We start from the raw sequence: 23,628 nt of genomic DNA, 5'->3' as shown, positions 1-23,628 counted from the left end.
CCACATGAGTCAAGTACATGTGTACAACAATATTTGCATATAAATGCAGAAGAAGGATTAAAAAAAAAAAAAAAAGAGCTCATACATCATAAACCATAGAAACCATAAATTAACCTAAACAACTGTACATATCTGCTGGCAAAACGTAAGTACAAATTTAAATCAAAACGTTCAAAATTATCATCCTCTTAGAATGTTGAATCGTAAGTGAATATCATAGTAAAACACAAGGTTTGTACAAATAGTAGTGCGTTTGAAGTACCACAGAATTGAATTATGAAATGTGTGTACAAATCTTCAAACTTAAATCCTAGAGGAAAAAAATAGTGTAACACAGAAGGGAAAGTTTTAGAGATAGGTCACACGGGAGTGAATGCATTGTCCATGTACCCATATATTAATCAAAATTTCATCGTACTTTCAAATGCCTGTTTGATAAGACTAAGACCACTTTTTCATCATGTTTTACACGTAAATCTCTGTCTCTTCATTTGTTAATCATAAAGCTCTGTTTCCATCACCTAATGTTAATAAACCTCTGTCATTCTACTAGCAAGCTTGCATTTCGTCTGCCAAGAAAAGCTCGTCTTCAACTATTTCACAAGTATATAACACACTCATTTCCTTTCTCTCTTAAACTCATTTTCCTGTTGCAAAAAATGTACTGCAGTATCTGCCACTTCATATACCTTTATGCTTTATTACTTTATAATCCTGTCATACCAAGGTATACCTTTGTCTCTGACAGTCTCTTTCTCACTCACTCAAGGCCAAGATTTATGTTGTTGTTCTGTGTGAAACCTTAAAATTAATGCTTAATCTAGTGCATGGGGTGCCCACATTCTCCCATTCATTCATACCAAGAGAAGAGAAATTCTACTTGAAGCCAATTTCTAAAGTGAATAAAACAGAAAACTCAAAAGTACTGTATGTCAAACTTATACAGAGATGCATTGCCACTACATATAAAACAAAATATCCAGAGAACTTGTTAGCAAATAAACATATTCACAGTGTGTACCATACACAGTGATGAACAAGAAAACACATTGCAAGGAAAAAAAAATCTGGAGAAGGTAAGAAAATTGGGTCATTATTATTGCCTTCCAAAACCGTACATATTTTCATATACAACTACCTTTTATTTCTGGATTATGTGCTCTATGACACTAGTTGTTATCATTATGCTGTATTTTCTTTTCTCCTCTTTTTTTTTTATTCGGTAAAATGCTGTTATAGAAAACTGTCTTAAAATCTGCAGGCTGAGACATAGCAGTTAATAGCATGAGCCACATTACTCTACAAGTCCCTGTTGGATCATTTAGACAATATTTGCAGAGTAAATTCACTTATCTTCAGCAAAATCCACAAAAGCATATATTTCGTACCAAATTAAATTGATCAGAAAACAAAAATATCAGCAAATTCCTCAAATCAGATACACTGAGATAAATACTGCTGTATAAAGAGCAAATGCCATTAACATCTGTATATGAAAGAACCATAGGTGTAAATCTGTACACAATAAATAAAACATGTACTCTCTCCAACAAACCAAAGAATACATCAAACTTCCACATACTGGTTCCTATTCTTGCATTAAACATAGTGAGACTAATGTAATGTCATAGTTGAATGTAAAACAGAAGCCGAGTGTCACTTCTCCTTACCTCATTAAACTGTAAGTGGAAATATAACTGCAAGTGCTTCCATAAAAATCTTCAAGCACAACAGGCTACTACTAAACACAAACTCCATAAAGTAGGCCTATACCCTATAAATATCAACACTTCATCTCATCTCACTCAATACACACAGTTTCTCTGTTCTGCTCACACATAAGTAGACAATACAAAGACTCACTGGCAATATCATAGCTGTTCATTCACTGTATATCCTTTAGCCATACTCTACAAAACTAACTGTTCAACAGGATTTCATCATTTCACACTTAATATATTTTCTTTATAGGTCATAAACAAAGGTGTATGTCTGATGTTTCACTTCACAGTGCAGTATAATCAGACAAGTGTAATATGTCATGACAAATACACAAAAACTATTCGAGAAAATGCTCAACATGTGATGCAAATCTCTCGATACTTTAGTGCATAAGGTTTCTACCTCTACTGTTTCACATGGGATTTGTTTGATTCAATATGGTCCATTGTACGACAGCAAGAATTTTTTGCTCATATACTTACCTTTGCTGGAGATTTGATGTGCTCTAATAGTACCTTCTGTCCTACTTTAAAGTCTCTTATTTTAGCTTTAGCACTGTGGAATTGACTTTCTGCTACATCCTTAATGTGAGTGATGGCCATTTCAGTAATGGGTGGGTGGGAAAGATGCAGAGTCATGAGGGACATCATTTAATATGGTTTGAAATGAGGAGATGTTATTTGTTCAAGTTCTTATTTTGTTTATGGCAGTACAATCCACAAAGCTTATTAATCTCTTCCATAATCCTCTCAGATGGAATATGAGTGAGGCAAATATGAAGATATAAACACTGGTTGTATTCTGTGAGCCTTTAATGTGTTTAACCAACTTTTGGAATAGAATTTTATTTATTTTTATTAATTATCCATCCGTGGACAATAAATATTATATGGATGTCGTCCAAAAGTAAATTTATGGGAAACAATCTGTGCAAAATGAACATACAAAATTTTACATTAAGTAGTACAAAGAATAATACCTGGTCATACAAGACACAGTAATACAACTTTTTATACATGTACACTAACAGTCAGTCTGTTTGCCCTAAGGCTTTAATTTTGTCTTCCCTAAACAAGAAGCCCTTATTCACTACAATAATTCAGTAAAGATTCTACCACACTCAACAGCTGTCCTTCAGATTTAAAAAAGTAACACTTTATGAGATGAAAGATAGTGTTTTCAGTTTTGCCTTAATATAAACATTATCAGAATTATTTATTGGCCTAAATAGTCATTTACCAAATAAAAACATTGTTCACATAGAAATTCTATAATTTCTACTTTAAATCTGTTTTCATCTAACTTTCTGATGTTGGCTGGCAGTATGTTGTACAGCATATAAAACATTTGTATACAGGACGCCCATTTATCTTGACCAGCCTTAAACTATTTGGGGTCATTCTATGTCAGTTCAACCAGGAGCTCCAGCTCATAGTCTCAGATTTGACTAAAATTCAGTACACACACTACCATGTGTGGAACACTCATGTACAAAGTATTAGTTTCCCCTGCCAATTAGTTCCAGAATTCTGACTTGTGAAAGAAGGTGGTGTGACCCGGAAATTGCAACCCGCATCTGGCAATCTATCTTCAGACCCAAATTCAGGTCTTAATAACTTTGGAACTATTCCACACAGTCCAGTGAAATTTTTACAACCCAGTAACATCCATTTAGATGACACACTTCATGAATCAAAACACCAACAACATATTTCTGAGGGAAAATAAAAAAATTCCAAAATGTGATTAAAAAATTTAATACGTTAAAAGGTAAATATTGTGAAAAATTACCTGAAAAACATGGATTTTCGAAGTGTGGTAGCACAAAATGGACAAGTGGTATCCAAGCCAAATTTCACACACTGCGTAAGTAGACCATTATGATATATATCTCAAAATTTCAGCATGTTATTGCAAGACATTTGTGCACAATGGAAGTTGACAGATGTATTTGGTGATGTGGCCATTGTTCCACAACACAATTTTGTAAAAACATATCGTAAACTGTTCTGCCTCCTCTTATCCTCTCCCACAACTGTTTAATCACCAAGCAACAACATATAGACAGATTTTCACAACCTATCATTAATGTTTACTGCACCTTAACTGCTAAAAACCAGTCGATTGTGCTTCGAACAGAAGTTCTCCCACACTTTAGCTACTGTACTCCGTACATTGAGTGGCAAATTGTACTGTCTTCCTGGCACTGTGGTAGGAACTGGAACTGTCATAAGAATATGTTCAAAAGGAATCCAACACCTGTCTGTCAAACGTGGCCAATGAATGATCTTGCTGGTCCTGCTGGTGTCATGAAATTAACAAATACATCACCTTCTGCTTCACAGAACTCTGCAACACATCCTAAGTACCATTTGTCATCATAAATATAACATAGCAACCTGGTTGTATGTTGCTGCTTTTGCTTCTGAATCCTGTGAAGACACATGTTGTGCCTGAACCTATAGTTATAACCCAACAGTCTGCTCATCTGCACATTGTCAGAGTCCGGTGGAGAGAGGTGGTGATGGCTCCTTGTGCCTGCAACAGTTTTAACGTGTTCCAGTCTGCTTTTTAGCAACTCTTAGACTGATTTCACCTCATCTTTTGAAACATCGAATTATTGTTATGCCAAAGATATTTTTCTGTATCCAGGTAAATAATTGAAGAGGTGTTAGAATGTGACCTTCTGTAGGGTGCTGCAGACTAGCTTGTGATGCCATGCACTTAATGGTAGCACCAATACCATCACATACATTTTTACCATGACTTGTTGCGAAAAAATTCCATTCTGCATGAATCTGAAAATCATGGTAATGCATGCATGAATTTTTGAGATTTTTAGTTTATTGTTATGCCAAAGATATTTTTCTGTATCCAGGTAAATAATTGAAGAGGTGTTAGAATGTGACCTTCTGTAGGGTGCTGCAGACTAGCTTGTGATGCCATGCACTTAATGGTAGCACCAATACCATCACATACATTTTTACCATGACTTGTTGCGAAAAAATTCCATTCTGCATGAATCTGAAAATCATGGTAATGCATGCATGAATTTTTGAGATTTTTAGTTTTTTTACTGACTAGCTGCCCCATCACTTTAGTATTTCGCAAAATGTATGTGAGGCAGCTTGTTTTTCACATATGCCATGACAGTGCGAATGTGGGCATGAACTGCAATGGCATCACAAATTAAACAGTCACTAAAAACGCACAGGTTCATGACTGACAGACACATCACCTGATTCACCTCTATAGTAAACTGCAAATGGCTGGAGAGTTGACTGTTGTCCCAATGATATCCTTGGATGGCATCTTGAACTATAAATGCATAATTTTCAGAAAAGTCTAGTATTACTATAATTTCATCTTGTTTCAAATTATCGTTACAAAACTGAAGATTAGCCAATTGTGCTGTTACTGTGAAGCCATGTGTGGTCAGTTTGTCCATTTTTTGACAACACATTTCAACAAAATCTTCCACTGTACTTTGCTTTGTTTCAAGACTTGTGCAATCCATGTGTGTCCATTGTGTATAAGAAACAAATTCATCGTCATCCATAAGGAATTCACCATACAGTTTGTTATTCATGTGTTCTGCAAGATTTGCCTTACCAGGACACTTTTCACACCTGTGTATCATGCAGTGGTAGCAAATGATGTCACACACTAGCAGCTTCATTGCACCTTTGTAATCCAGACCAGAATCCTTTATAACAGCAAACATCAGCTTAGCATTTTGATGGGTCTCACATACACAAACATTGTGTGCCCCCCTTGCACTTACAGGCACAACCCATTTTGGCCGAAGACTGGAAAAGATGACAAACCTAGTTTGGTATTGGGACACTTTTCCTTGAATTTTACATATAGTTCTGATATGTTGCATAGCAATGATCTTTTTTGCGTCTGTACACTTACATTTCCCATTTTCACCGTTACATAGTCTTTTTCCATGCATTATTCGACTGTAGTCATTATTTTCATAAAACTCCGACACTAGCACCTTTATTTCTGAACTCAGTTGCTTACCATGAGCCTGCTGAAGTTGTGGAAGCACTCCTTGGGTTGATTTTATTTTCCTAGCTTGCTTTACCATATATGTAGATACACTGAATTCCTTTGCAGTGTAGTCAATAGACCAGCTGGAAGGTGCAAGGGTAAGAATAGCTACTTTTTTCTGGCATGTGGATATGGTACATTTTTCTTTCAAATTGTGTACAATTTTGTACAAATAAGAGCATTTCTGGCATGATTTCTGTTCCTTTGGAGCAGATAGTTCTTCTTCTTCCACCATTAGTGTTTCAGCTATTTTGTGTTTTAATTCAATTTGAGCTTCTTGTAGTTTTCTTCTACTATAGCTGGGCCTGTCTCTTTTCCCAAATTTGTGTGTCTTCATGGGAGACAAACCAAGAGTCACTGAAGTATTTAATTGCTCATCCGCTGTGGTTGTAGGTGGCTGATACTCTTCATCACTGTCATGTAAATTATAAGAATATTCTTCATTTTTTAGCAGTGTAACACACCTGGAACATAACTTTTGTCCTGGTTTCATATTAAATCCCATGCACTGATTCACTTTCAATATTGATTTTATATCAATATCTCTGAGGCGACACTTCACTGTCTTCTTATGAATCCGAAACGGATCAAAACAACTTCTTTGTAGGAAAGAATACTTATCCAGAAACACTTTCATCAGATGATAAACACTGAAGTTTCCTGGAACTGTACTTCTTGTGCCCACAGGGTGTACCCGGATCTCCATAGCAACAAATCTTGGTCCAATTCATCCCGACATTACAGTACAAAGTGAATGCCACATTTTGTTCCATATGTTGTTTTATGACATTCAGATGCTTGTGCTCTACCAATACTGCAACTTGTTTGAACAAAAGCACCACTAGTACACTGTTCTGCCTCCATACTGACTTTCCACAACAGTACTGACCAGTCTGAACTAAAATGTTAAAAACATGAATAACCTACAATTGTTGCTCGTTTCCTTTGTTGTTCCTGCCTAACAATGACTCATTCTGTCCCTGAAAACTACCATTGTTTAACTTTCAGTTGCCTAATGGTTCCCACTGATTGCTGCAGCTTTCTCTGAAACAAGCTGTCTGCATCATCACTATTACTTGCTAAATCTTGTTAAAAGAAATGTAACCAAATACATTTCTGTCAACTTTTATTGTACACAAATGCCTTGCAATAACAAGTTGAAATTTTTTAACATATTATATTATGGTCTACTTATGCAGTGTTTGAAATTTGGCTTGGATATCACTTGTCCCTTTTGTGCTACCACACTCAGAAAACACGTTTTTCAGGTAATTTCTCAAATTTTTATATTTTCGTGTGCCTGAAATTCTGTTTATGTGACTGATATGGGCAAGATGAGTTCTGTGTGTGTTTAGGGCACATTAAGCTTACCAAAAATCATACCCTTTTTGAGTGAATTATATTTGGCATAGAGGGCACCTACAATATGTACTTTTTAACGTATTACATATTTTTAATCACATTTTGGAATTTTTTATTTTCCCTCAGAAATATGTTGGTGTTTCTATTCATAGAGTGCATTCTCTAAGTGGATGTTACTGGGTTGTAAAAATTTCACTGGACTGTGCGGAATAGTTCCAAAGTTATTAAGACCGGAAGTTGGGTCTGAAGATAAATTGCCACATGCGGGTTACAATTTCCGGGTCACATCACCTTCTTTAACAAGCCATAATTCTGGAACTAATTGGCAGGGGAACTTAGAATTTTGTACATGGGTGTTCCACACTTTGTAGCGTCGGTGTGCTAAATTTCAGCCAAATCTGAGACTATCAGCTGGAACATTTTCTCAAATGACCCTTTTGTCCAGCTGAAAATTACTATATGTTTCAAGCAAATGTTCTTTAGCCATCAGGGCGACATCAATCAGCATGATTGCCGTCATTGTAGCTCTTTTTCTTTTTCACAAAGATATGAGCAACGGTATGACTTTTTTAAATGGCTTCCTATATATTTTATTCTGTAATTCATTTCCTCTCCTAAAGACCTATTCAAAAATGAATGACAGTGTACCATTCACTGAAACACAATGTTATTAATTACATAACACAACACTAACTTTGAGCCTGAGATCACAAACTCTTCCACTTGCTGGAGTTGTCAGAAAACAAATGAAAACCAAGTAAAAACAGAACTCAACATTGACTTTGACTCACCTGTTCCATTGCCCAGGAGTAGAAAATTCGAAGGTGCTCAAAGTGGTGACCCTGGACAACGATGCACTGGTGCACTCGTTGAATGAAAAAACCATTTACTGCTTCCAGTGTTGGCTGCTGAAGAGAATTACAAGGAAGCATAATACATTCCTGCATGTCCTCTGGAGTTGTTGGAATATCACGATAGACAAAGTTTTTAATGCATTCCCAAAGAAAAATGTTCAGAGGATTTAAATCAGGAGACCTAGCAGGTTAAGTAACTGTTCCTCCTCGACCAATCCCTGTGGCTGGTTACCATCGGTTCAGAACATGACGTGCAGGCAAGGCATTATGTGCTGGACATCCATTGTGTTGATACAACATAATCATTCTGATTCTTAGCAGCAGTTCATCCAGAAAAGGAGGAAGAATGCATCTGAGGAAGTTGGTATACACTGTGCTGTTTAGACTACCAATGATGAAATAAGGGCCAATAATTGCAGTACGTACCAAGAATCCCATACCAAACGTTAACTGTCCATTGATGCCGATGTTCCACCTGTCTAAGCCATTGTGGGTTGTTTCTGGACCAGTAATGTATGTTCCTTGTATTTACCAGTCCTTTGTTTGAGAAGGAACATTCATCGGTAAATAGAACATTGGAGAAGTTTGGGTTGGCGAGGATTTACTGCTGTGCCCACTGACAGACTTGTACACAATTCTGGAAATTATTCCCATGCAATTCTTGATGTACGTGTACACAATAAGGATGGAACCGGTGACTTGTAAGAATACTATGTACACTGGTTTAGGAATGCCAATCTCATGTTCAAGCTGTCATGTGCTCACATGTGGATTCATAGCAACAGAAGCGAGAACAGTAACTTCGGCAGCTTCGTCTGTGCGAGTGCTACAATGATTGCGTTGTCGTGGGTTGAAACTTCCCGTTTCCTGAAGCGTCACAACAAGACAAGATAACATCTGTCGGGAAGGTGGGTTCTTGTCAGGATCTCTCACTGTACAGTTCCACTGCCTGCGTAGCATTTCGCCTGCCTTCAAAAACAACAATAAGAGAAACGTTATGTTAATGCAGTTTGTAGGAAGGACAGTCTTTACTGTATGCCTACTCTACACAACAGCATTTAAAAGGACTAAACTACTGTACTAAAATGTACCCATACATAAGAAAACAATATTGCAATTACTGTTCTGCTCACTTAAATTCCCCATAGATGAGTTGCATTTCTGCCTTCTCTTCATTAGTGTACATTCTACTCACACAACTCTTCAACTGACAATGGTTGACAGAATTACAGGTGTGCAATCTACTATGTTTACATTTGTCCTCTGTAAACACATGGATGTGCTCCATTAACCTGAGTATCTGCACTAAGTGCTGGGAGCGTCAATGTCAATGTTGTGTTATGTAATTAATAATATTGTGTTCCAGTGAATGGTACACTGTTATACATTTTTGAATAGGTCTTTAGGAGAGGAAATGAATTACTGAATAAAAAATACAGGAAGACATTTAAAAAAGTAATACCACTGCTCATACCTTTGCAAAAAAACAAAGCTACAATGAAGGCAATCATGCTGATTGATGTCCCACTGACGGCTAAAGAACATTTGCTTAAACATTTTGTAATTTGCATCTGGACAAACAGTTATTTAGGGCAGTCAAGATAAATGGGACACTCTGCACACTACAGGGTGGTCCATTGATCGTGACCAGGCCAAATATCTCACGAAATAAGTGTCAAACGAAAAAACTACAAAGAATGAAACTTGTCTAGCTTGAAGGGGCAAACCAGATGGCGCTATGGTTGGCCCACTAGATGGCGTTGCCATACGTCAAACAGATATCAACTGCTTCCCCCCCCCCCCCCCCCCGTATAGTATGTAAAGAAATATGAATGTGCGGGTCATGGTATGGTTCTTCGACGACCAATCGACCTGTCATGATACCGCTTCAACCGCACAAGAGCTATGTGCCGGACATCCATCATGTTGGAAGTACATTGCCATTCTGTCATGCAGTGAAACACCTTGTAGTAACATCAGTAGAACATTACGTAGGAAATCAGCATACATTGCACCATTTAGATTGCCATTGATAAAATGGGGACCAATTATCCTTCCTCCCATGATGCCGCACCATACATTAACCCACCAAGGTCGCTGATTCTCCACTTGTCACAGCCATTCTGGATTTTCCGCTGCCCAATAGCGCATATTATACCGGTTTACGTTACCGCTGTTGGTGAATCATGCTGCATCTCTAAACAGAACGCATGCAAAAAACCTGTAATCGTCCCCAGTGGCAGAACTGTACACAACGTTCAAAGTCGTCGCCATGCAATTCCTGGTGCATAGAAATATGGTACGGGTGCAATCAATGTTGATGTAGCATTCTCAACACCAACGTTTTTGAGATTCCCAATTCTCGCGCAGTTTGTCTGCTACTGATGTGTGGATTAGCTGCGCCAGCAGCTAAAACACCTACTTGGGCATCATCATTTGTTGCAGGTCATGGTTGATGTTTCACATGTGGCTGAACACTTCCTGTTTCCTTAAATAACATAACTATCTCGCGAATGGTCCAGACACTTGGATGATGATTTCCAGAATACCTAGCAGCATACATAGAACATGCCCATTGGGCATTTTGATCACAATAGCCATACATCAACATAATATAGACGTTTTCTTGCAGTTGTTAAACAGTCCATTTTAACACGAGTAATGTTATCATTAAGCAAATACCGTCTGCACTGGTGGAATGTTATGTGATACCACGTACTTATACGTTTATGACTATTACAGCGCCATCTATCACAAAGCAAAAAAAGTGGTCCAACTAAAACATTCATATTTCTTTACGTACTACACGAGTATGTAATAAAAAATGGGGCTTCCTATATATATATATATATATATATATATATATATATATATATACACACACACACACACACACACACACACACACACACACACACACACACACACACACCTAAAAACAAAGATGATGTGACTTACCAAACGAAAGCGCTGGCACGTCGATAGACACACAAACAAACAAACACACACACAAAATTCAAGCTTTCGCAACAAACTGTTGCCTCATCAGGAAAGAGGGAAGGAGAGGGAAAGACGAAAGGATGTCTGCTTGTGTCTGTGTATGTGCGGATGGATATGAGTGTGTGTGCGAGTATATACCTGTCCTTTTTTCCCCCTAAGGTAAGTCTTTCCGCTCCCGGGATTGGAATGACTCCTTACCCTCTCCCTTAAAACCCACATCCTTTCGTCTTTCCCTCTCCTTCCCTCTTTCCTGATGAGGCAGCTATATATATATATATGCAGTTGATATCTGTTTGACCTATGGCAGCGGCATCTAGCGGGCCAACCATAGCACCATCTGGTTTCCCCCTTCAAGCTAGACGAGTTTTGTTCTTTGTAGTTTTTTTCGTTTGATGCTTATTTCAAGAGATATTTGGCCCTTCACTATCAACGGACCACCTTGTATACATAAGGAAGGTACTGTTAGAATTTTAAGCTTGTTGAACAAAAGGTTTGTATTGTGCCTGCGGATGTCTGTGTGTTGTTATTCGGATAGCCCTCTTCTGTAACAGAAAGATTTGTTTTAGACTGCAAGTGGTGGAACCTCAAAATATTATCTTTTATGTTGCAAGAGACTAAAAATGGCCAAAATATGCCATCCTGGCATGCTCTGCAGTACAAACATTTGCAATAATTGTACAAGCAAAACAGGCATAAGTTTCGTTACATGATTATTAAAATTTTCATCTACATGAATCCCCCAGCAATTTTGTTAATGCCACTCTATGGCCTTGTCACCCAATAACAGATTAAGATTTACATTTTGACATATTATCTCAAACTGCGTAAAATTTGTTTCATTTGCATTTAATGTCAACCGGTTGGCATTGAATCAAGTGTGGACATTCTTTATCACTTTATCAGTAGTAGTTTACAGCATTTGCTTTGGGCACCTGAGGTGTGAAAGTTATTTATGTAGACAATGAACAATAAGGGACCTAGAATACTGCCTTGTGGCACTTCTATTTCCACTTTTTTTTGCATCTGATACTAGATTTACTTTGCGGCTGGAGTAATCTGACATCCGTCACAATCTGTGTTTTGTTTTGTAGGTATGATGCACCCCACTTTTTCCCTGTCCCATGAATACCTAATGCTTCCAGTCTTTCTGAAAGAAAGACTTCATTGACAGTTGTCAAATGCTTTGGAGTGATCTAAATTTATTATCCCTACAACATTGTTATCGTTTTTTAGATTTTTGAAACGCTGGAAGGAGGGATATTGCCCGATAGTTGTCACCGTTCTTGAATAATGGCTTCAACCCCTTCACTAAATGATAAGTTGGCAATGTATGCCAAGGGCCTTGCGATTTGTGCAGCTGTCATAACACTGACATATAGAGACACCTCATCTACTCCTGCTGACATTTTAGCTTTCAAGCTTTTTATTACTTCGAACTTCTCAGTTACCTGAGATGACATTATTAATGTGACCTACTTGCTTTAAGAAAATCTTTGTGAAAGTTTGTGACACAGTCCTTGCTGTGGCTTTGCGTAAAAGTTACGAATTGAGAAGTAAGCTCCACTGTCACAAAGATGTTTGATCTGACCAGGGGTCCAAGGAGGTAAACTGCTGCCATAATCATTTTTGGGCGGTATAATCGGGAATAAAGGTGCGGAATAAGGTATGGTGCAAGGTTTGACTTTTTGACATAGCTTCTCCATATTGTTGAAATAACACGACATCTTTAATTAAAGCATTTTCGTGGTCCAAAATGAGTGTGGCTGTGGTTGGTGTACCAGGTCAACTTATTGATAACATTCTCAGGTGTACAGACTACGCAATTTGTACCATTTTAAAGACAACGGAATTTTTTACGAAATAGTAATGACGAATAGCAACATTTCCCTTATAGTGCCATTTTTCGATGATATCTCGCCGAATATTGTCTCCTTTGTTCCTGTGGTTGTGTGATGTATTGTTGTACATTTTAATCACTTTATAAAGTACAACGCTTGTAATTCTGTTAAGATTCCCATCGTATTTGCTCCGTTGTCCGTTGCTTAACTACGGTGTGTCATATTTGCATGCGATCGATCACAGGGTGTAATTCAGCTTTGAACTGGTTTTCTGTTTCTTCTGCTAATGCAACTTCTCTTGCTATTGTTTCAACGGTTCATTTAATGAATCAGTTTGTTCTCCTGATTTCGTCTAAGTTGTCAAATTTTCGCTCGAGCTGTGAAAACATGCGCTGAAACACCGACATCTTACTGGACTACCATCCGCATTTATTAAATTTGTGTCAGGATTTGTATCCATAATGTCTTCAGTTACACATCCCGAATCCATGTTGGTAATATTATTTGCCCTGGGTACCGGCACTTTGATATTACTTAATTCTTGACCGAATCGATCAATTACGCCAGAAAACTGATGGTTGTACTTTCGCGTAAATCCATTCTACTGTTATCAGATTTACAAGCCATGTCTGAAACTGAAGATTGTTGAATGATATTAACTTTTTCCACGGTTAAAGCGCCACTTTTTTGATTACGCACGTTCGATGGAGTTTTGCTAAGCTTTGCGTTTCCCGGTGTCCATTGTTGAGGTTAAAACCTGCCAGATAGTACTGTTGCTTCAAAAAAGATGTAAGAAATTCATTGTTACTACACCTAATCGGATGATGAAACTGAATTTCAACAATGAGTTTGCTTTTTATTATGAAACACAAGCCGAAAATACATTTATCTAAGAAAGCACAAATCTACCGTGACCAACAAAAGTAACTTTTCCTACGTAACACACACACGTATTATACACACAGAATACACATCCAGTAAATCAGAAGCTGTAAAGGAATTACACAAATTGTTAAAAACACTGTAGTAACTACTGGCTGTTTGCTTAATAAATAAAGAAAACCAAATGAACGTAAACTATGCAGACTGTCGCCAAGTGTGAGTGAGTAGGCTTTACTTGTGTGTGTGAAAACTGATCTCACTCATAAACAAGCAAGTAGGTAAAGCAATAAGTTTCACTTGGTCTGTGGGTAGGAACAGCAACAGAAGACACCCCCACAACAGCTAAAAAATATTGTAAACTAACTACAATTGGTCCAAAGGAAATTGGGTTCATAATCTTGACACTGAAAGTTAATGAAACGCGACTCAACCGTTAAGTTCTGAAATTTTAGTCAGGAAGGATCTTACGAAAGAAAACAATTACAGACTCTAATATGAAAATTCAATTAATCTAATGACTTCCATGGTACAGTAAATTAACTCAGAAGATTAATCAAAAGAATATTATCAAAACCTCGACTGCGGCGAGAATGAACTACATCAACAATACAAGTCTACAAAAATAAAATTAAACTTTTATCTTAGCAAATAATACCTTGTTCTTCATTTCGAAACCGTTTTGTGTCCGTGTACTATCAAACCATTGTTCTGAGTCGTCGTTCTTCCTGGTGGTAATCTGCAACTCAACGTAGCTCCAACAGCTCTGGCACCCATTACACTGTACTCACAACGAATCCTACCTGTTGCGCATATTGCAGCTTTCCACTGCTGAGTGTCAAAGAGTTTACGACTCCACAGTGCTGCCATCGCAGACACACACTGTTGCCTAACAACTTTTTTTCTGACCACAGGTCTTCAAATATATCATTTTCCCTTACAAATATTAACACATCCAGTAACGTCATCAAAAAATAGCCATCTTACAACATCATGTGCAATTCGGCAGTTTTTCACATGTCTTAGTGTTTTGATGTCTTAGCTCCTGTACTACGTGTGGTACCGCGGTATAATTTTGTAGGTGCATTTAGCGGCGTAAGTGGATGCAGTCTGTTATATTAATTGTGAATAGCATTAGTAGCACTTTCCTCATCATAACGGCTACCGTACCGTGCGATTGATCAATGGAACACGCAACCACCTATCTAGCTGAGTAGCGATGTCGGCATATCGCTTTTCAATTGAAAAGGGTGTCACTAGACTACTGGCATTACATTTATTTCTTGTCATTGGACATAAACTAAAATTTGTGATGTTAGGAGACAGGGAGGGGATATGTGATCATCTATCTGTGGGTCGCATGGCTCGCCAACAATTGGTTGCTCATTACGAATCAGAAACGAGCTTCTGGGGGTCGTGTTTTCCCCCTGTTAGTTTCGGAAAAACGGCACTTGTTGATACATTGTTTCGGTCGATCGTGATAGTGTCCAGTAAAACCGCTGCCCTGCTGCCGTGTGTGGTCCGTCGAACATTAGCAGGCAGACACGACGTCAGAATTATGTACCCGTCTTCACTGTTGATGTCGGGCTGCTCCAAGTTTTCAGTTGTGTCTGTTTTTGTGCATGTGCACATCCGCAGTTGTCTAGCAAGTATTACTGCTTCTAGAAACATTATAGCCTGCCCACAATTGCGACGGTGCTCTGCTAGTGCCGATATGTTGTGCTGACCCGACCGAACGTGGCACTCACTTTCTGCTGTGCTTTTGCTAACGGGTCTTCCACTTTACCCAATGTAATCAGTGCTGCTGTCACACTACCTCCTGTACACCTGTGGCATTAAGGAATGTTACTGCATCATTGGTGGACCCTACCAGATCCTGAATCCTGTCGCAACTCTCGGAAACTGGTCAGATGTCACCGACGAAGCACCTATTCTCCTCAATTGCTGATGCCTTTGACGTAACGTAAGTGCATTGTTGGAAGCTGTTTTTTTACTTCTTTCTCTCCTCCTACTGAACTAAGCACTCCGTCTTCAGGCCACGAGTGGCCTACCGGGACCATCCGACCGCCGTGTCATCCTCAGAGGAGGATGCGGATAGGAGGTGCGTGGTGTCGTAACACCACTCTCCTGGTCGTTATGATGGTATTCTTGACCGAAGCCGCTACTATTCAGTCGAGTAGCTCCTCAGTTGGCATCACGAGGCTGAGTGCACCCTGAAAAGTGATCTCACGGGAACCGGTGTATGCACTGCAGCAAGGCCGTTGCCTACTGAACTAAGGAGATCCTCTTATTATTTTATTGTCATACCCATTGGCTCAGAAGGTGTTACGCAGCTCTTTAGATACTTATTCAGTATTGTTTTTGTCTGTGATAGGATGGGTTCAAGCTGTCATTGTGTGTAGGATAGTACACCTCTGAGCTGGATGATGATGGGATTTAGCATGCAGTTACCCACTCATGGGTTTCTGTTAGACGTGTCTCAGATGTCCATTGGAAGGTGTGTGGCCTCCACATCCAGGAATGGAATTGCATCATTACTTTTTGTTTTAACATTTCTTATGCAGGCTGTTAATATGCTGACGAAATTTATGAAACTCTGCTTATTCATGTCGTTAAATGACGAGTGCATTGTCGACATTTCACACCCGACATCGTGGACAGAATTGCACAAAGCTTCATGCAGTTTGCTCAAATTATTGCGTAAATGTGTCCTCTGACACTGGACAGAGGGAGCTACCCATCACCATTCCATCCATTTACTCAGAGTATTTGTCATGCCAGGTTCAGTAGGGTTTTTGGTAAACATACCTGCACCCGATCACAGATATCGGGTGGTTTTCATTCCTGAATAATGCTGATAATCTCTTATGTTGTTACGTTGGTAAAGCTGACCAATACATCAGTGTGTTGTACATGCTGCTCCTGTGTAAGTTGAGCTAACTGAGTCGAATTTTTTACATACGATTTTGTGTGTCCCACGAGGGGACATAGTTTCCTACCCCGACACCTCACCAGACTGTAGGTATGCGTATCAATCCTATTAATGGTAGGCCCGAGGGGCAGCTTTCATTATAGATCTTAGGTACTCCATAAATTCTCTGTGTGGGTGGGACTTAGCTGATAAAACCACCTAAATGTAACATCTCTAGGGAAGGCCATCACAACCGTAGAAGAGCTTAGAGGTATGAAGACATAACAATTCTCCAGGCAGATAAAGGAAGTGCGATGTTTGCAGTGGATACTGTGCAATATGAATAAAAAATCATCTATTGTCAAGCGATCTCATGTACGTGGAACTTAAGAGTGATCTGATGGGGAAGATTAGTAAGAAGGTGTGAGCTCTAATCTGAGACACCAGAATCAATCAAGGCACAGTGAAAAGGCTCATGAAAGTCCCACAGACACCAAAAATTTGTGGAGTACGTAAAATCCTTAAGAAAAGCTGCCCCAGGTCAGCATATGAGAGACATCTACAGACGTTAAAGTAGCCTCTGGCGTGCCACAAGGGAGTGTTATGGGATCGCCGGCCGTCGTGGCCGAACGGTTCTAGGCGCTGCAGTCTGGAACCGCGCAACCGCTACGGTCGCAGGTTCGAATCCTGCTGCGGGCGTGGATGTGTGTGATGCCCTTAGGTTAGTTAGGTTTAAGTAGTTCTAAGTTCTAGGGGACTGATGACCACAGCAGTTAAGTCCCATAGTGCTCAGATCCATTTGAACCATTTGTTATGGGACCATTGCTTTTCACAATGTATATAAATGACCTAATATATAGTGTCGGAAGTTCCTTGCAGCTTTTCGCGGATGATGCTGTAGTATACAGAGAAGTTACAGCATTAGAAAATTGCAGCGAAATACAGTAAGATATGCAGCGGATAGGCACTTGATGCAGGGAGTGGCAACTGACTCTTAACATATACAAATCTAATGTATTGCGAATACATAGAAAGAAGGATCCTTTATATTATGATTATATGATAGTGGAACGAACATTGGTAGCAGTTACTTCTGTAAAATATCTGGGAGTATGCGTACGGAACGATTTGAGGTGGAATGATCATATAAAATTAATTGTTGGTAAGGCAGGTGCCAGGTTGAGATTCATTGGGAGAGTCCTTAGAAAATGTAGTCCATCAACAAGGGAGCTGGCTTACAAAACACTCATTCGACCTATACTTGAGTATTGCCCATCAGTGTGGGATCCATACCAGATCGAGTTGACAGAGGAGTTAGAGAAGATCCAAAGAAGAGTGGCGCCTTTCATCACAGGGTTATTTGGTAAGCGTGATAGCATTACAGAGATGTTTAGCAAACTCAAATGGCAGACTCTGTAAGAGAGGCGCTCTGCATCGCGGTGTAGCTTTCTGTCCAGGTTTCGAGAGGGTGCGTTTCTGGATGAGGTATCGAATATATTGCTTCCCCCTACTTATACCTCTCGAGGAGATCACGAATGTAAAATTAGAGAGATTCGAGCGCGCACGGAGGGTTTCCGGCAGTCGTTCTTCTCGCGAACCATACGGGACTGGAACAGGAAAGGGAGGTAATGACAGTGGCACGTTAAGTGCCCTCTGCCACACACCGTTGGGTGGCTTGCGGAGTATAAATGTAGATGTAGAAACTGGTATATTGGTCAGCTTTGACATAAAGTCTCTCTTCGCCAACATACCAGCAGAAGAGATGATCGGCATCATTCAGATACTAATACCATTTGATATCCGTGATCTGGTATGATTTTGTTTATTGATAGCCTGTTTCATTTAAATAATATGAGAAAATGGACAGAGTGGCAGTAAGATCCTCCATCCTCTCCGATAGCTGCGGACGTCTTTATGCGAGCACTTGAGCAAACTACATTAAGCTTCCCACAATGCCTTCCACACTGTCAGCTGCAATATGTTAACAACACATTCATCATTTGGCTGCACAGAGAAGCAGAGCTGCAGAAGTTCCATCAGCATACAAACAACCGGTATAAGAAGATCCAGTTCATGCTAAAACAAGAAAGTAACATTGTGACTCTGACCCTTAGTGTGGAACTCAGTTGCACTCCCAGCAGAATACTGGGGCACAAGGTCTATTGCTAATCCACCCACAACATATGGGTCCTGAATCACAATGTTGTCCAACTCAGAAGTGTTCCATCCTACACACACTGACTGCCTGAGCCCACTGCATCAGTGATTAAAAGACTATCAAATAAAAATTGAAAGAGTTGCATTACACTTTCTGAGCCAGTGAATGTCAAGCTAAAACAATAAGAAAAGCTACTAAGTATAATAGGAACCCAGATACAGATAATGAAATAAAATAACAATTCCCGGTGGTCCACTGAGGGTTCAGTGATCGAGTAGGCTAGATGCCCTGCTGAAGAGGCATCGAGTCAGTTTTCCAGAGTGGCCACAGAATTCAGGATCTGGTAGAGTCCATTACGGACTAGTAGTGGACATAGTAAAAGTGTTCAGTGCCACAGGTGTCTACAAGATACACTGTAAATGCAGTGCTGTCTAACTGGGGGAAATTGGAAGGCCCGTTAGCACTCATATACTGTAATGAGAGCCCTGCATGTGGTTCGGCAGGACAATAAATCGGCACTAACAGAACATCACCGCAAGTGCGGGCAGGCTATTGAGTTTCGAGAAGCACGAATTCTGGCAAGACAGCCATGAGTATGTACACACAAAATAATAGAAGCAGTCAAAAATATGAAGCAGCCCGACAACATCAACATAGAAGTTTGTTACAGACTATCGACACTCCGGTTGCCAGCTATCCCACTATCCCGGGCTGAATGTGACCACATGGCTATGATTTAGCCAGACACTGCCACGACCAGCTAAACAAGTGGGGTGATCTACAGGAACCAACTGCTGTTCGTGAGACTCCAGGAAAAACCAGACTCTGTCCTGCTAAAATGTTAGAACTTAGTAATTTTCATGAGGACGCAATTTGGTGACATACGTATGACCGTTACATGCAGAAAGAGTAGCCCACCCGAAAGCTGCTTGTCTCACTGACAGATAGTGAGTTGTTTCTCAGACAGAAAACCAGCCTCTGAGTGATGCTAAAGAAGGTAGAGTTTTGATGGAAAATATTCTGCTCGAGCATAGGATATCATTGCCTGGAGATATTGTTCTCCGATAGAAGTGTGTTAGTGCAAATCTCACAAAGTTGTTTGGTTGGATGAAACGTTGGTAAATGCTGATCATTCCAGACCAATCACGAGGACTGATGACACTGCACGAGAAATGTTGAAAGCTTCAGCTGTTGACTCATTCTTTTACATGCTGGAACAGTCAGTGGGTTTGTCCCCAATGCTTTATCATTCACATTGAAGAAATCTGGGTACTTCTCAGCAGAAATGAGGGCCAAGAAAATTAGAGAGCAGTTCAGACATTCATTGTTTCCATACATGGAATATAACTCCGCCATAATATTTGATTGTGCACCGTATTATTCTGCTCAGTTAAACAAATTCCCCACATGCAGAAGCAGGAAGTGGGTCATAGTGGATGAGCTAGAGAGGAAGAGCATAGATCCATTTGATAGGGAAATGAAAAAGGCAGACATGCTGGAAATCGTGAGAGAGTATAAATCGTGTAATGTCACTTGGGACATTGATGAAATTGCAGAAGAAAATGGTCAAAAGCTTTGCACCTTCGACCATATCGTTGCCACTTTAATGCAGTAGAAGTCAAGTGAAATTATATATTGCAGACAGAAACAAAAGTTTCAGTTTAAAAGAGATTGAAATTTTAGTGCTTGAGATACCGGGCAGTATTATTCCTACAACATGGAACAGTATTGTCACACACATGTGGGACTATTTAGAAGAGATTAGGAGTCAATAGCAGCAGTAGTGAAGATAGTGATTTGACATAGGAGATGTGGCTAATGATGACACTCCCATTGAGGACTGTCAGACAATGGAAAATCCAGAATGGAATAAAAACAATGGTATGTTAAGTCAAACAATGAAAAATCCGTTATGGAATAATGACAATATTATGAAAAGGATAGATTGCTACTCACCATACAGAGGGGACGTTGAATTTGCAGACAGGCCTTGGCAGCCAGATTCAGTGATCCTGTGTCTGTGAGTTGTGTTTGTGTGAATGTGTGTGTGTATATGTCGTCTTATTCAGAAGAAGGCCTTTTTTGTTTGGCAGTCTTTTTGTTGTACCTGTCTGTGACTCAGCATCTCCTCTTTATATTGAGTAACAGTCTATCCTTTATACATTATTGTCACTGAAGATTGTGGTTTTGTATGCCCTTTCATGAGATGCAGGTTAGAATCCCCCTACGCAGCAAAATATGCACTGAAATGCAGAAACATTGTAATTTTTCCTTTATCTCGACATATATTTACAAACATTAAATTCTTTTTAATTCCGAAAAAAGTGTGTTTCAGTCCCCCGAAGGTTATTAGCAGTTTTTCACACTTCAGTAGTATTATACTGCAAAGGCTCCCTGTGTGACATCCACAGGCGGGTGACTGACTAGACATAACAAACACCCCCGTAGCAGCATTGGCATCACAGCCATCGATTGTGAGGGTCCTTCCCCCCCCCCCCCCCCTCCCCTCCCCCTCCCCTCCCCCTGAGGAACTCTTTTTGCAACTCATCCAAAATTCCAGTTTATTTTATTATTTTAAGTATTTTATAAGATAGTGCAGCATGTCATCTGAAAGGATTTTAATAGGGTAGACACAGACTGTGGGAGCCTACATAGTTATATTGCTTTAATGGTTCTTATACATTTCAATGCATCTGTTTCAAGAGACAATCCTCTCATCATCAGGTTGTTTACACTCAGTTTGTGGCATTATTAAATAAAATAAAAACATGCATTCTTTGTTAAAATTTATAATACTGACTGTTTTTAGCAGTTTATATCTTAATGTAATTGGATATATAAGAAGTCTACTCACCAAGTGACAGCAGGAGAACACACATAAAAAAGTTATTATGCATGCAAGCTTTTGGAGCCAACGGCTCCTTCTTCTGGTAGAAGGGGTGAAGGGGAAGGAAAAGGACTGATGAGGTTTAGTAGAAGGGGTAGAGTTTTGAAAAGTCTCCCAGAACCCTAGATCAGGGGAGACTTACCAGATGGCATGAGAAGGAAATTACACTCGACAAGATTTGAAAACCTCAGACCTTAAAGGTGGAAGACAGGGTAATATGCTAAAGCAGAGATAACTCCTAAAACATTGTACATGAGTTCATAAGAGTCAAAAGCTAGGTGCATTGTGTGTGAGAGGTATAGGAAAAGGGGTAGATTTTGTGGGGAAGTCCCCCTGAACTGTTGGTCAGGGCAGACTTACCGTATGGAATGAGAAGTACAGTCCTTTTCCTTCACCCTTTTTCCTCCCCCTTCAACCTTCCAACCCTTCTGCGTGAAGGAGGAGCCACTGCCAATCACAACAGTTTTTTATGTGCATGTTGGTGAGTAGATTTTTTATCTATCCAATGAAATAAGTTTATATCTTAAGATTTTTAATAATTGTAGAAGAAGTAGAAGAACCACAGTGTGTCATCCGGCACTAGCATTTTGATAATACTGATTCTTTGGGTAAGAGGTACCAATTGTTATAGTTTGTTAGTAATAATTATATGCATTCAAACACTTTAATGGTACACTATACAATTCAACGACACGTTTCAAGAGACACTGCTCTCACAATGAGGTTGCTATCACTCTTCAGTGTATGATGTACTATTAAAGTGGGTGGATGCAGATAATTATTACCAATAAAGTATAACAATCGCTGAATCACAACCGAGGAATGCACAGTATTAATTTTCCATGTTGCTAGCTCAGATTTCCAGAACTAGTGGACCGGATGTTATTAATATAATTGCTAGCCACATAATTTTAATAAATTGTATACATGCAGTATAGTGCTTTATTAACATGTGCCCAATATGACTATCACTTACTGAACGTCTGTATTCACAGAAATGACTTCTGATGATAGATTTGTCAACCTTCTTATGCTGTAATCACCTTCTTCATGATACCAGCTGCATTTTTACTTACATATTACTGGAAAGAAAGAGAGAGAGAAAAAAAAACTTTATATGCGCAACATGTGAAAAAACTTTCTTCATTCTGGACTTTACATGTAGGTAAAGAACTATAATCTCACACAACTAGAAAACAAAATTAACACACCAAAGAAATATTAATAATTGTCTCAGCAGAAAAGTGGAAGTTGAAAATGAAATCCCATAGAGCTAGAACCCCCCCCCCTCCCCCCCCCCCTCCCGCTCCATTTATTCCTCCTGATTATTTTCTGCTGTAATTGCACTCAAGCATCCTACCGAATAATTCTATGTCATTCAAATTGTTCTTAATGATTAAAATACCTCCATTCTGTTGGGATTAATTTGATTTTCTATTTACCTATAGCATACAAGGTGGTAGTGGACCCACCCGGATAGCCGTACACATTAAAGTACTGCTTCCGGGATGGGGAGATGTGCCAGACCCAGATCGAATCTGCCCAGTGGATTAACTATGAGGGTCAGTTGCCGACAGCCTGGATGTGGTTTTTAGGCAGTTTCACACATCCTACTAGGTGAATACCAGGCTGGTATCAAAGTCCCACCTCATTTACATGATTTGCAAATATTTATAAGATTTTTGCCTACTCTCACATGGGTAACACTATACACAGACATTTGGGGTACACATGTAGACATTTCCCATGCGGGGTGGAGAGTGGATTAACAGTGTGGAAGGATATCTGGCCACCCCTTAAACTAACCGTGCCAAATCCATGAATAACAATGCTGATTCTGTGCTGATGCGAGACAAAATCACAAGAAGAAGATGATGATGATACAAAGTGAAAGTGGCCGTGATAAAGTGTAAAAGCAAAGCTGTAATAGAATCCACCCTGTTATCAGAATGAAATTT

The 23,628-nt window shown here is 39.3% G+C and overlaps 1 protein-coding gene across 6 annotated transcripts in view; it reads left to right on the top strand.

Moving 5' to 3' along the window:
* LOC124552514 (lysine-specific demethylase 4C-like) overlaps positions 1-23,628 on the top strand; it is a 362,897-nt gene that overhangs the window by 185,247 nt on the left and 154,022 nt on the right. The gene's annotated exons all lie outside the window — the stretch shown is intronic.

This window comes from Schistocerca americana, chromosome 10 (genome assembly GCF_021461395.2).
Source record: "Schistocerca americana isolate TAMUIC-IGC-003095 chromosome 10, iqSchAmer2.1, whole genome shotgun sequence".
Lineage (NCBI taxonomy): Eukaryota > Metazoa > Arthropoda > Insecta > Orthoptera > Acrididae > Schistocerca > Schistocerca americana.
This window is presented reverse-complemented; position numbering and strand designations above follow the sequence as displayed.